The sequence below is a fragment of the Puma concolor genome, chromosome A1 (assembly GCF_028749965.1).
Source record: "Puma concolor isolate L17-30 chromosome A1, mPumCon1.1.hap2, whole genome shotgun sequence".
In the NCBI taxonomy this organism is placed as follows: Eukaryota; Metazoa; Chordata; class Mammalia; order Carnivora; family Felidae; genus Puma; species Puma concolor.
Window position 1 is genome coordinate 239,384,795 of NC_141667.1, and position 12,581 is coordinate 239,397,375.

Here is a 12,581-nt window from a genome sequence, read left to right on the forward strand (position 1 = left end):
AGGCGCGCCTTGTTCTCGGTCCTGAGGAGGGAGTGACACCGTGTTGTGAAAATCCACGTAGCTGGGCGCCTTTAGGTCAGGGGGGCCCCCCGGGGAGGTGACTGGAAGGCGAGGCGTCAAGGACACATAGGCCGCCGAGGGAGGTGGGACAGCTCTGAACCCTGCTGGAATGTTCTGCCCCTTTCCCCTCCCCCTAGGGAAATCCCGCTTCTCCCTCGAGCCCCGCTCGCATGACACCGCTTAGGAAGTCCTTCCTGGATTCCCCCAGACCGATCTGGTCACTCCGCCTTCCTTAGCCCATCTTAAGAAGCCAGTGCGGAACACCCGGTCTGTGGCCAGCACGGCACGGGCACCAGTTACATGGTGGCTGAGATAAAGCCCTCTCTCGGTTTGCACCGCAGGTTTTATTATTATCCAGGCACAGTGTGGTCAACAGACCTACAGACGACTCTACCGCTGATAAGACAACGTCCCCCTCACAGGTCCCAGCAGAGGGGGCATGCCGTGGCACGCAGGGCCGTCCAGGGAGGCACTAGGTTTCGCTCAGGAGGCAGGGCATGTGGGGGAAACGGGGGCAAGAGACTTCATCGCTGTCTCTGTGGGAAGGAACAGGTAACCCGGCTAGGGGTGGTGGTTCTGCATCATTCCGGTGGATTCTGGGGCACAGGAGCTGTCCTGAGTTACCTGACCCGGGGTGATGAGGGCAGGAAAATAGTGGCCTGGAATGTGACGTCGCGATAACGGAGGTGCGGGGTTTTGAGGGGCTAATCTGAGCGTGAAGGGTGTGCTCACGGGCCAGTCTTCTCCGTCGAGAGGAATTGGCCCACCCTGGGAAGGACAGGCCCTGGAGGGTCGGCAAGGTCCCGGATGTCAAGGCAGCAGGATAAAAAGACACGTTTAACGCGTCCCCCTCGAGGTTCAGCTGTTTGGCCGGGGAGACAAAACAACAGACGCGACAACAACAAACACGAGACAGGGCTGAGCACTCAGGGCGCCTAGCCGGGCTCTGCTGGGTCAGGGGCTCCCCCGAGGGGGCAAAGTCCGGACGGAGCTCTGAAGGATGAACCGGGGCCAGTCGAGGAAGAGGCAGCAAGGACAGAGAGGCAGAGGGAGCGGAACAGTCAGGTCGATGCACGTCTCCCCAACCGGCTGGGAACCCAAGAGGGAGAAAACGGCCGGGAAGACTGAAGGCCAATGAGCTCCGGCGGCGGAGGGCTGCATCTGCCACCGAAGCTGGCCGGATCCCCGAGGCAAGAGGAGCCTCGGAGGGTTTTTCAGGACATGAGTGACGCGCCTGGATCGGCATTCTACAAGATCATCGGGAAGGGAGTTGACAACAGTGGAGAAGCGGGGCGCCCCGGGGGGGGGGCTCCGTCGGTCAAGCCTCCGACTTGGGCTCAGGTCCTGATCTCAGGGTTCGTGGGTTTGAGCCCCGCGTCGGGCTCTGTGCTGACAGCCCGGAGCCTGGAGCCTGCTTCGGATCCTGTGTCTCCCTCTCTCCCTGCCCCACCCCCACTCGCACTCCGCCTCCGTCTCTCTCAAAAATAAATAAACATTAAGAGAATAGTGGAGAAGCCTGTCAACCTGGCGGCTGCAGTAACAGTCAAAGAGAGGGCGCACGGACCCCAGGAATAAGACTGGAGGGTAATCGTGCGGCCGGTGAAGCTTGCACAGGGGAGGCTGAGCCAAAGGGTCCGGTCCAGGATGGCCCCCGGGGTGCTGGGGTACAGTTAGGCACGTCGAAGCCGCCTGGCCAGGCAGACAGCACACGGAGTTTCAAGTCAGATCCTGGAATAGGAGCCTCATCTGTGCCGGGCTGCGCTGTTTTGGACACTTTACAAAAGAATTAGGAGTATCCAGGTCACTGGGATCGTGTTCAGCACAGAGCATCGCCCTAAGGACTGCGATAAGGGCTGTGGAGATGGTTTTGCAAGATAGCAAAGCTCACGCGTTTTCCGAAGGGATTGCTACGGGGGCCGCTCTTGTGCGGCCCGGGCCCTGCACCCGGTGGCTCCTGAGGAGCCACGGGCACGTGCGCGCTGTGCCAGGGCCCGGAGCCTCCTTCCTCCCCATCCTCCTTAGCAACCGAGCTCTGAATGGATCCTGGAGGGCACTGTGCCCGGCGAAGCAAATGCCCTCTCCAGGCTCCCAGCAAGCGAGCGGCACGTTCTGGCCGGTGACATTCCCCTGGAAACGGGTGGAATTTGCAGAAGTGCTCCTGAAAGGAGGGGAAGATTCATCTCTTCATTGATACTTCTGTCCGGAACTTAGACGCGATGGCTGGGGTCCTTGCAGCCACCTTAGACTCCAAGAGGGTTGTTTTTCGTTATTTTTCCTTGTTTATTTGTTTTTGTTTGTTTGTTTTAATCAGGGCAGAAACCTGGAAAAAGCCTGGGTTCCCTCTGGCTGGAGCAGCACCTCACAGTCCCGGACACCCTTTTTCTGGGCCGATGAACATGAGGAAATGACAATTTTCCTACCCAGTTTTACCTACTTTATTTTTTCCAGGTTTTTGTTACTCAACCAAACCTAATCTGAAGTGATACATCCAGTATCCTAATAAGCTCTCAGGAGTTTTATGTATGAATATAAAGAGTATAGTGGGTTATATATGATAGATATTCATAAAGTCATAATAGGGTCAGAAAGTTTAAAGAGGGAAGAATTGGGGGGGAAACAAATCTCACCTTTAAAAACCTCTCTGCATTTACTTCCATCAAGAAGTCAATATTTTGCAAATTTCCTGAGAAAACTAGTTCTGAAACTATTTCACTTAGCGTTAAAAAAAAAAAAATCAATATTTCCTTTTCTTTTTTTAACCTCTATTTACGGCAAGACTGGTTGTTGTAAAAATTTTCAACTCAGCTCCTCTGAAAAGCATTTTACAGCAAACTTGCTCCAGAGAATTCTTAGGGAAGCAGGAAAAACAATGTCATTTCTCTGGATGTACTTGAAAAAGAATGGGATGAATTCCACTTGCCTTCTCTTCCCACAAACTTCTTTTTGGACTATGACAAAGTATGGAAAATGTCTATGAAGCCTTTGCTGTTATATGTGGGAAAGAAAGAAAGGTGTAACTAAAGTGCAAAGGGACCAAACTATGGCACAAAACCATGATAAAACATTAAAAACAAAACGAAACAGAACAAGCACTCACCTGGAACCCACACGGAAAATTTTGATGATAGCAAGGAAAGCACTGCCACTTTCTGAAGAAAATTCATCTTTATCTACCTGTTATGGGCTGAATTGTGTTCCCGGGAGTCACACATCAACGCCCTAGCCCCTAATGTGACCATATTTGGAGATCTGGCCTTTAGGGAGGTCATTAGGGTTAACTGAGGTCCTACAGGTGGACCAAGATGGCAGGTGTCCTTCTGAGAAGAGGGAGAGAGCCCAGGGATGGGCACCCCAGTAGAAAGGCCATGCGAGGCCAGGGCAACATGGCGTCCCGCTGCAAGGCAAGGAGGCGCTTCGCGAAACCCAGCCCTGCCCACATCTCGATCTTGGACCTCCAGCCTCCAGAACTGTGAGAGGTGAGTGCCTCTTGTATAAGCCACCCAGGCTGCTGAATGTTGTTATGGCCGCTCTAGCCAACGAACACAGGGCCTTCTCCTGTAGTCGCAAAGGAACGCTCGCTTTGTCTCAACACACACAAGATTCTGAAGCAGAGAGAAGAAGGGTCGGCCATCTTGAGCCGATTTTCTGCTCTGACGTTTGTCCGGTCAGTAGCCCCACCGTCCACTCTGCACGAGGGTCTTTCCATCCACCCACCTCTCCTCTGGCTCTTCCCTGCTTATTAGCAACAGCCACTCCTGCGTAACAGAGGAAACTTGGAGCCATCGCATGGGAACCCCCACTGTCTCCAGATGCCAAGCCGAGAATTCTATCTCCGTCTACACCCTGCTCCAGTCTGCTTTCCCTCCTGTCACTCAAGAAAAGCCATTTCTCTTCCAGGCTGTCTATACCCAGGCCCTCCTCTGTCTGAACCTCCTTCCACTGATCTACTCTGCCGAGTCTGGTCCGCATTCCCCCCCTCTCTCTCTCTTTCCCTCTCTCCCTCTCTCTCTCCCCTCTCCCCCCTCCCTCCTCTCTCTCTCTTCCCTTCACAGCCAACCTTCTTTAAAGATCTCCCTCTGTTTGTCACCTTTATTTCCTAACTTCCCCTCACTTCGCAGCACTCTGCTCGCCACCGTGCCCTTGTCGCTATAATGAGACAATTCTGGCTAAGGTCTCCCGTCAGCTTGGTGTCACTGAGCCCAGCTGACACCTCAGCCAGGTTCAGCAGCGGCCCACGCCCTTGACTAAGAAAGCTCGCGCTCTCTCCCCTGTGTGACGTAGTCACCTCTCACTTTCCTCCTGGCTCCCTGGCCCTTCCTTTATTGTGCTTCTTCCAAGTCCGTCATCTTCCACCTGGATGTCGAATCCTGAAGTCCCCAAGCGTGAGGTCCCAGGTCCTAGGCGCCTTTCTCTACCCGTGCCCCGGAGTCCACCTGCGGCCGGATAAGCATCAACTTCTACCTGCAGCCCGGCCCTCCCTGTGGCCACACCAGGGGAGCACCGGGTAGCTCCTGAGTGGGCGGGAAACAAGCACCCCGAACTCGTGATTCCCGCCTCCCACCCCAGCGACCGCCCACTCTTTCCCGGCGCTTTCCCGGCGCCCGTTGCTGGTGGTGGTGACGCAGGCGGCCGGCAATGCTGTAGTCAGCCAGATAGAGGCCCAGGGGTCGGCCCTGCACCTCCTCCCCCCTCACCCCTGTATCCAAACCACCGTCAAGTCTGCCAATGTTTCTTCCTAAAGATTCGTGCATTCCGATAACTGTCTTTCAGTGCCACAACCTCCAGGCTTTTTCCGGCTACCGCTGTCTTTTTTTTTTTTTTCTAAGTTTATTCTTTATTTAGAAAGAGAGAGAGAGACCGTGTGCATGAGCAGGGGAGAGGCAGAGAGAGAGAGAGAGAATCCCAGGCGTGGCCCATGCAGTCGGTGCAGAGCCCGATGCGGGGCTCGATCTCACAAACCGCGTGAGCTGACATCAGGAGCTGATGCTTAACCGACTGGGCCACCCAGGCGCCCCCTACCACAGTCTTGCCTTGGGCCCTTCTGATGGTGCCGACACAGGCTGTGATCCCAGCCTCTCCCACCTGCTCTCTGGCCAGCCGGGGACTTTGGAAATGCAGCTACAACCCGTCCCATTCCCTCCACCCGCTCGCCGAGCCTCTTTGCTGCACGAGACTGATGTCAGAACCCCAAACGCGCCCCACAGGATGCTGCACAAACAGTCCCCAGTGCCTCTTCCCCAACCCACGGGGCTCGGCAATGTGGGCCCCAGACACGCCTTTGTTTCGCTCTCAGCTGTATTTACATTTTCTCGATTTTAAGAGCATCCCTTGATGGGGTAACAGAATTAACTTTGTTTCACGTACACTGTAAATATTTCCCGGAGTTTGGCTTTTGGGACTGCCATAGCCACGTCTGCCGTGCCCTCCCGGAAGGTCACAAACGACGCCCACAAATGATTCCCGACGCCTCGTCAGCAAGGCGCGAGCACGCTGTCTGCTCTACCTGGTGAGCCCGCTTGGGTGGGTCGTGCCTCAGAGTGAAGGCTACAGGTTGCAGGACCAACCTCAAAGCCCGCAACCTACAAAGTGAAGTTTTAGAAATAACCCCCTTTGAGAGACAGGAAATAGCAGACATCCTTTTTGACGAAGGTACTGAAATTTCAGGAAAGCGGCACTACGGGGTTTCTTTCTGAACGTCTGTGAGTTTTATTCAAAGCAGACTACAGCAATATGGTTAGGACTGATTGCCTCCAATCCTAATTTTAGCTCAGATGCATTCAATGCAGCTGAATAGGCACATTTCACATTATTGTATTTCCCCCACGAGCATTTTTGTCCACACAGCCACGGCCATGTCATTTCTCTCTTTCCTACAGAGCACGGGCCTGGAGGAACCAGCCATTGTTCTGCTGTGTCACATGCCCCCTGCCCCCTCCCTTACCTCCTTCCCAGGTGTCGCAAGTGGACAGGTAAGGGTCCAGGGGGAGAAGGAATGAAGAAGAGAGAGAGAGATGAGCACACGGTCGCCCCCTCATCCCTGCAGGACCAGCTACGGGCTGATGGCAGGTGAGCTTAAGCGGCTTGCGATCTCAGCCTTTTCACTAGAGATGCCCCGGGAGCGGAGACCAGCCCCTGTCATCCGTCCTCCTAGGCCCCCGCCACCAAGTGACAGGGGCGCAGCAGACATCCCGAAACCTGAGGCCAAAGGGGCGACTCCGGAGGATGCCAAAGCCTCCCACCAGGTGAATATCCACCTCCCGAGACAGCCATCTTCGCGCTTCAGACCGAATATTGTGGCTGTTTTGCAGCGCTGCGTCCCTTCTGCTCAGCCAGTGCCCTCGTCACCCACTGTTCAAGGCAGTCTGGGGGCTGCATTTTACTGCCCTGGGTCCCAAGCGCGTTGACTGCCGTGGGGCCCAGTGACGCGTCTGTTCTCACAGCTCTCGCCAGGGAATAGGCAAGATGGGTAGAGCTGGAGATCGGTTGGTTCTGCGCTTGAAGTGACATCACAGCTGAGGGAGGGCAGGGGAGCGGTCGGGATGCTCGTGCAGGACCGGGCCCGGCGCTTTTGGCCGTGCCCTGTACCGCACGTTCCCACGGGGGCATTTGCATCGCGTGGCCAAGCAGCAGCTTTCGAGTCAACCAGACCTGGGTCTAAAGGTGAGCTCCGCCCCTTAGTGGCGCTGTGACCTTCACGGGGCGCGTGGCACCTCACGCCGAGCACGCTGCACCTCCCCGTCCTTTCTGCGGAATGAGAAGAATCCCCACCTTGCGGAAGAGACTCTGTATGGAGCCCAAAAGAAGCAGAGGAGGAAAAGCAGCTTAAATACAGCCTGGGAAACGATAAGGGAAATCTGGTCATACGGTTAAGGAACTTCAAGGTAACATCCTGGATTTAGATACCTTGAGGATATTATTTGTTTTCCTGGAGTGACGTTTTCTTCCTTGACTCCCTCGACAAGCACTTACTGCCGGCCAGGTGCGGGCGAGCACCGTTCCAGGTACGTGGGGTAGGTGAACAGGTGTGCTGGTGAACGTGGGGCAACAGGGACCCTCCGGCAGGGTGGGGGGAAGCTCCCGTGCATAGCGTTTGCCTCGTATCGCGACGTCCGGATCCGCACCGTGGCCAGTTTCAAACTACCAGTGACAGAGAACGGGGAGGAGACGCCCGTGGTCAGCACAGCACCCGCCGATCCACAAATCGACGGTCACCAGCCCATCCCTGCCCCCGTGGGCCTTCCTTTCCGACATTGTCCCCGGCGGACAAGACGTGACCCACCACCTTTCCCTGACCAAATCTCCCCGAAGGCAATTTTCAGAGACCCGGCAACTAAAAACAAGTGAGATGGACTTCAGTCTTCTGATTACCATTTACACTGCTTCGTTTCGTTTTCCTCCACGAAGTCTCGAGTAGAACTTCGGCTACCACTCTGACTAGACGTACACGTTTAACGGCCAACGCTCATTAAAAGCGAAGACAAACAGAAAAACCCCAGCTCCCCCCAAAGCCATACTTGTCCCGAATTATGGGCGACGTGCTGTCTTTACCGTGGGCGTTGCCTAAAGCAAAGAATGAGGGAGAACGTTCCCTGCTTTCTCTTTCGGGGGTGCAAGAGTGGCCTCAGCTGGCCCGGCTCAGGGCAGAAGGTGACCCGCAGAGAACTTTCCTTGGTTTTGCTGGTCCTTGAACCCTGGCAGTTAGCGTGCATATCCACGGCACGGCTGCACAGGTGCCACCCCGGGAACAATCTCCCCAGTTTCGGGGGTGATGATGCGAGAGAGCAGGAGGCCAAGGCTGGGGGAGTTTTATGGCTCCTGGAGCACAGCTCTATGACTGCACTAAATATTTCCTGGACTGTCTTTTTTAATACGAAGCAGTAAAACCAGCGGAGAAAATGAACAGGACAGAGGCCACACTCCACTTGCAAAACTGGGCCTGGTCCCCTGGGGATGAAGAGTCCAGGCGGCACCCGGGAGGGGGCGGGGGGGGAGATGCCAAGCACCTGCCCTCGTGCGGGAACAGAGCTCGCAGGCAGCCTCGTCGGGGCCTTTCTCACCGAAGGGGCCCGGAGCACGTGGCAGGGTATGTCCCGAAGCGAACATAGCTGGCCCGCCCTTGACTCAAACTCCCTGGCTCCTTGAATTTGTGATAGACCGTTCGTTAGCTGGCTGCAATTCCTCGATGCCACTCACCCTGCCGTGAAGCTCTTTCGCCGCGGTTACCGCGAAGGGCATGCGAAGTCTATGGACGCGCAAATCACCCGGAGAAGAAATGGCTGTGCGGTTGCCCGTTTGATAAGCGAGTGAGCAAAGGGACGCTATGCACCGCGATGCCCTCATTTCTGCACCAAAGGTCCACAGAGAATCCGGGAGAGCCTTGGGTGCACTCATGTCCTCACCCCCACACACTGGGCCGCGTGAATTCAAGAGGCTGGCTCATCCCCTGGACCACATCCAGCCTCGGGCAGGTCTGCACTCTCGGGAAGAGCCCGGGGCCGTGGCGGTGGCATTGGACAGCCGGGTCCAAGTCCTGGCCCCTTACTTACTTGCTCTGTAACTTTGGGCCCGTCTCTTGCTTTGTCTCCGCTTCTTCCCCCGTAAAATGGGGTTGCTGAAAGGGCCTGCATCGCACAGCCATCCCGAAGCCGCGACACGGTATTGCGCAAAGCCTCTAACCCACAACGGTGTCCTCACGTAGATGCCATGAACGTTGGCTGCTCTGGGGAGGGAATTTGAAGTGAGCCCGGGGGACCGTTGGTAGCCTTCAAGTGAGCGTTGCGACCACAAGGGTTGTTTGATGCCACGGGACACGCACGTGTGTCTTCCGGAGACAAGGCTATTTCGCAGCTCTGTGGAGATACAAGTTCATTTGTAGGAAAGTGACAGCTAGGCAACTACTTCTGCGTGGAAATGTGTACTGTGTCCCGTGGAAGGACAAATGATCGTCGCCCTCCGGGCCACTTTGGCCAGTTTCTGTCCATCAGGATGTTCACTTCCGCATTCCCAGTCGGCTACAAACACCTGGCTTTTGAGGTCTCTTCCGAACCGGTCGTAACATCGTACTGCCTCCTTCATTAGTCAGTATATTAAGTACAACGTCACCATGGGTTGATTTTATGTTTGTGTGAGAGTCATGATCTGACTCTTTTTTCTACAGCTTTTTCTTTAATGCCAGCTTCGTCTTCCTCCCCTCCCATCCACCCGCCCAGTTCATTCTGAAACTGTCGAGCGATCAGCGCGTACCAGGCACAGCACAAGGCTCCCGCCGCGTAGGAGCTGGAATCTGGTATTTTGAAACCACTAATTGTCTTTTAGTATTTGAGCCGTGACTGTTTTCCCAAGGGTTTGGTGCTGACCATATCGTTCAGATACCGGCACGGCCCCTTGGTGTTCTGACAATCAGAAGAGCCTCTTTGCTGTTTCATTTTCAAAAGCTACAAAGCGCTCAGAAGTGCAAAATGCGGTCCGTCATCATAACTTCGATTCTGTCCTCAACTCGCATTTCACAGCTGAGCTGAAATTAGCCCAAACTTGTCCTTGCCACCCCAGATCACCAAAATGGGGAGACCGGGGAAGCCTGGGGAGGGGCACCGGCTTGAGGTGAGTCTTTCCACCTGTCACACGAAATAGCCCTGCTCTCAGGCCGCCTTTATGCTTGGCCGTCATCTAGGAGAAATCAGCTGGTGCGTCAGCTCCCAGACTGAAAGACCCCGGAGCACAGAGGAGGTCGGAGGGCCTCGGATGCAGGCAGCGCAGCCTGAGAGAGCCCGCTTTCAGACGTCACCCTGAACGCACCCTGACCTCTCGGGGGACTGTAAATGCTCATGTTGGTGGGGTTACTTGGAATGCTCATGTTGGTGGGGTTACTGCCATCCCACAGCGGCACCAGTAAGGCACCGCCTAAGCAAATAAATACTGGTTCGAGGGCGGTTTAATGCAGTTAACTGCAGTGGGTGGGGGCTGGAGGGCAGTAGCTTTTAACAAGTTTTATTTGAAAGACTGACTCGGTGTGGTTGTCACGACAGTTGTGTTTGTGGCTGGGCATGTATTGCTAACAGATGGGCTCCTGGCACCCTTTTCTAATGCGTTCAGACGCCACCGGAGGGGTAACCAGGCTCAGGGATCCCCGCGTTAACCTTACGCAAACCGCTGTCCCCCCGTGTCCATAAACAGAACATTTTAGGACGCTTCTGGTCAAGACAGAAATATTCAGCCGCTCTTCCCTTTTCCATCTCTGTTCACCCTCTGAGAATTCATAAAAACAAACAAACAAACAAACAGAAAACCTTTTGCAGAGAATCACTGCCTAAAAGAAAAAAAGGCGAAAAAGAACAGGGAAAATTTTTCAGAAACCCTGTCTGCAAATAGCCTCTCCAGCCGTCAAGTCACCTGCCGTGTGAGGGTCTCCATGAAAGGAAACTAAGGCCAGAGAACACCTGTGGTCGCAGTGTGGCTTTTAGGGACACCCGTGTCAGATGGGCGCTTAACAGCCTACCCTTGGTTGGGGGAGATCAGTTTTAGAGAACTGCTTTGTGCTTTCAAAGCCAAAGGAAACCAAAAGGCCCTACAGAAAGCAGCTCAGCATATCATCTCTAGGCACCAAGCTTGCCTTCAGGGAAGCAAAACCTCTTGAACTTTTGGGGTATTTTAAAACCAGAACATCATGACACATGCAGACATCCACCTCAACGGCACCAGCCAGCCAGCCTTGGAAATAGAGGAGGGAACACCCGTGAACGCAGTTCTGGGAACTCCGGGTACAACCGCATGCAAATCACTTCACAGCAGCTCAGGCTGAGTTCCCAGAGCAAGTGATTTCCATTTCGGTGGCGGCCACCTTCACAGGTAACTGACCACACGCCTCTCCGCCTAGACCATCGCCTCCGGGGCGGATCCTCCTTACTGCTCTGTGATCACAAAAGGAAAAACCTTTTCCTTTTCACGGAACACTGGGTGTACGTCTTCAACGAATCTCCCTGGGCTGATAATAATCACTCCTTTTTTTTTTTTCTTTTCCTTTTTAGAGAGTCTTGTGCAATTTGTAGAATGACAATACAAACCGTTGGAGCAAATGACTTTTCAAATGGTTCCCAAGGACTCCACGTACGTTTGCAGAGCCCAAATAGCTGCTCCCAAAGAATTCGATGAATTTAACCGTTTCTCAAGATGAAGCTTGTAACGTATTTCTCCTTCGGCACAGACAGATGACGTCCTGAGCCAGCTAACCTGCAAATAATGAGATTTCCTGAGAAATCTATCAGTGAGGGTTGTTTTTTACATCAATCACAAAAGAAAAATTATTGTAGCAAAAAGAGCAGGGGAGAGGATCAATTACTCTAACGCCACATATGGTTTAAAGTATTTTTAAATATTCGCCAACAAAAATAAAGACTGGCTTACGGCAAATGAACATCTTACCAATGTCCTCTGTGCGTGGTAATTTACCTGCTCCCACATGCTACCTTTTCATGATGCTCCTGATTGTAGAACACGAGACACAGGACAAGGGCCAAGTGGAAGGTGAAGGACCTGTCTCCCTCCAGGAAAGACAGGACAAATGTTGAGGCCTAAATCGATTTAGGTTTTTTAAGTCGGCTTAATATACAGCATCTCTGGGGAGCCCCGGCTGGGGATTAAGAGGAATGAGGTCAGGTGCACGTGCTCCTGGCTCCACTCCTATAAGGGTCACCCGTGGTGGCCCATTCCCAAGACTGAGTCACTCCTCTCCCTACACACTGCTCCCCCACCCCCCTTTGTCTCTGCTGTTAATAATAGCCCTGCAGTTTCTGGAACCATGTACTTCTCAACCCGGCATGGTTCCCGACACCCTGCCTATGATTTGTAAAGATCATTTTATTAAACACCCTTCAAATCATCTTAACTTGAACGTTCCCCTACTCTCTGCAGGGACCCTGACTTAGACACAACCGTATTTCACCCTGATTCTTGACCTGGGCCCCATAGACGCCCCTAGGGATCCATTGGCAGGAGTCTTTTTCAATATAATAGATGTCCTTGGTAATCCTCTGTAACTTATTTTATGTATTTAAAAGCGTTGTTCTTTGAAAGGGTCCTTAGGCTTTACAGGATTGACAAAGAAGTCTATGGAATTAAAAAAAAGGGGGGGAGGGGCTACAAAGTGAAGGGACGACTATCTTGTTCTCTAAGCGGCTCTACACTGACAGCGGTTCGGAATGGAATTCACCGGAAACTACAGGGAGGGAACAGAAGATTCCTCTCCTTCACATTGCCGTCTTCTCAGTTTGTCTCTCAGTCACCCCCGTCCCACCCCAAGATGAGGTTTCCAAGCAGGTTGAAGAGACGAAGACGCGAGGATTGTTCTCCCAGCTGAAAAGCAGAGAAGTCAGTTCTACTTCCCCTCAAAGAGGGCCTAGCCCTTTGTACTTAAATCTGTCTCTGTCTCCCTCCCCCCTCCCCCTCCTCCTTGTTTCCTCCTCCTCCCTCCCCCCTCCCCCCTCCTTCCCCCTCCTCCTTCCTCCTTCCCCCTCTTCCTTCCCCCT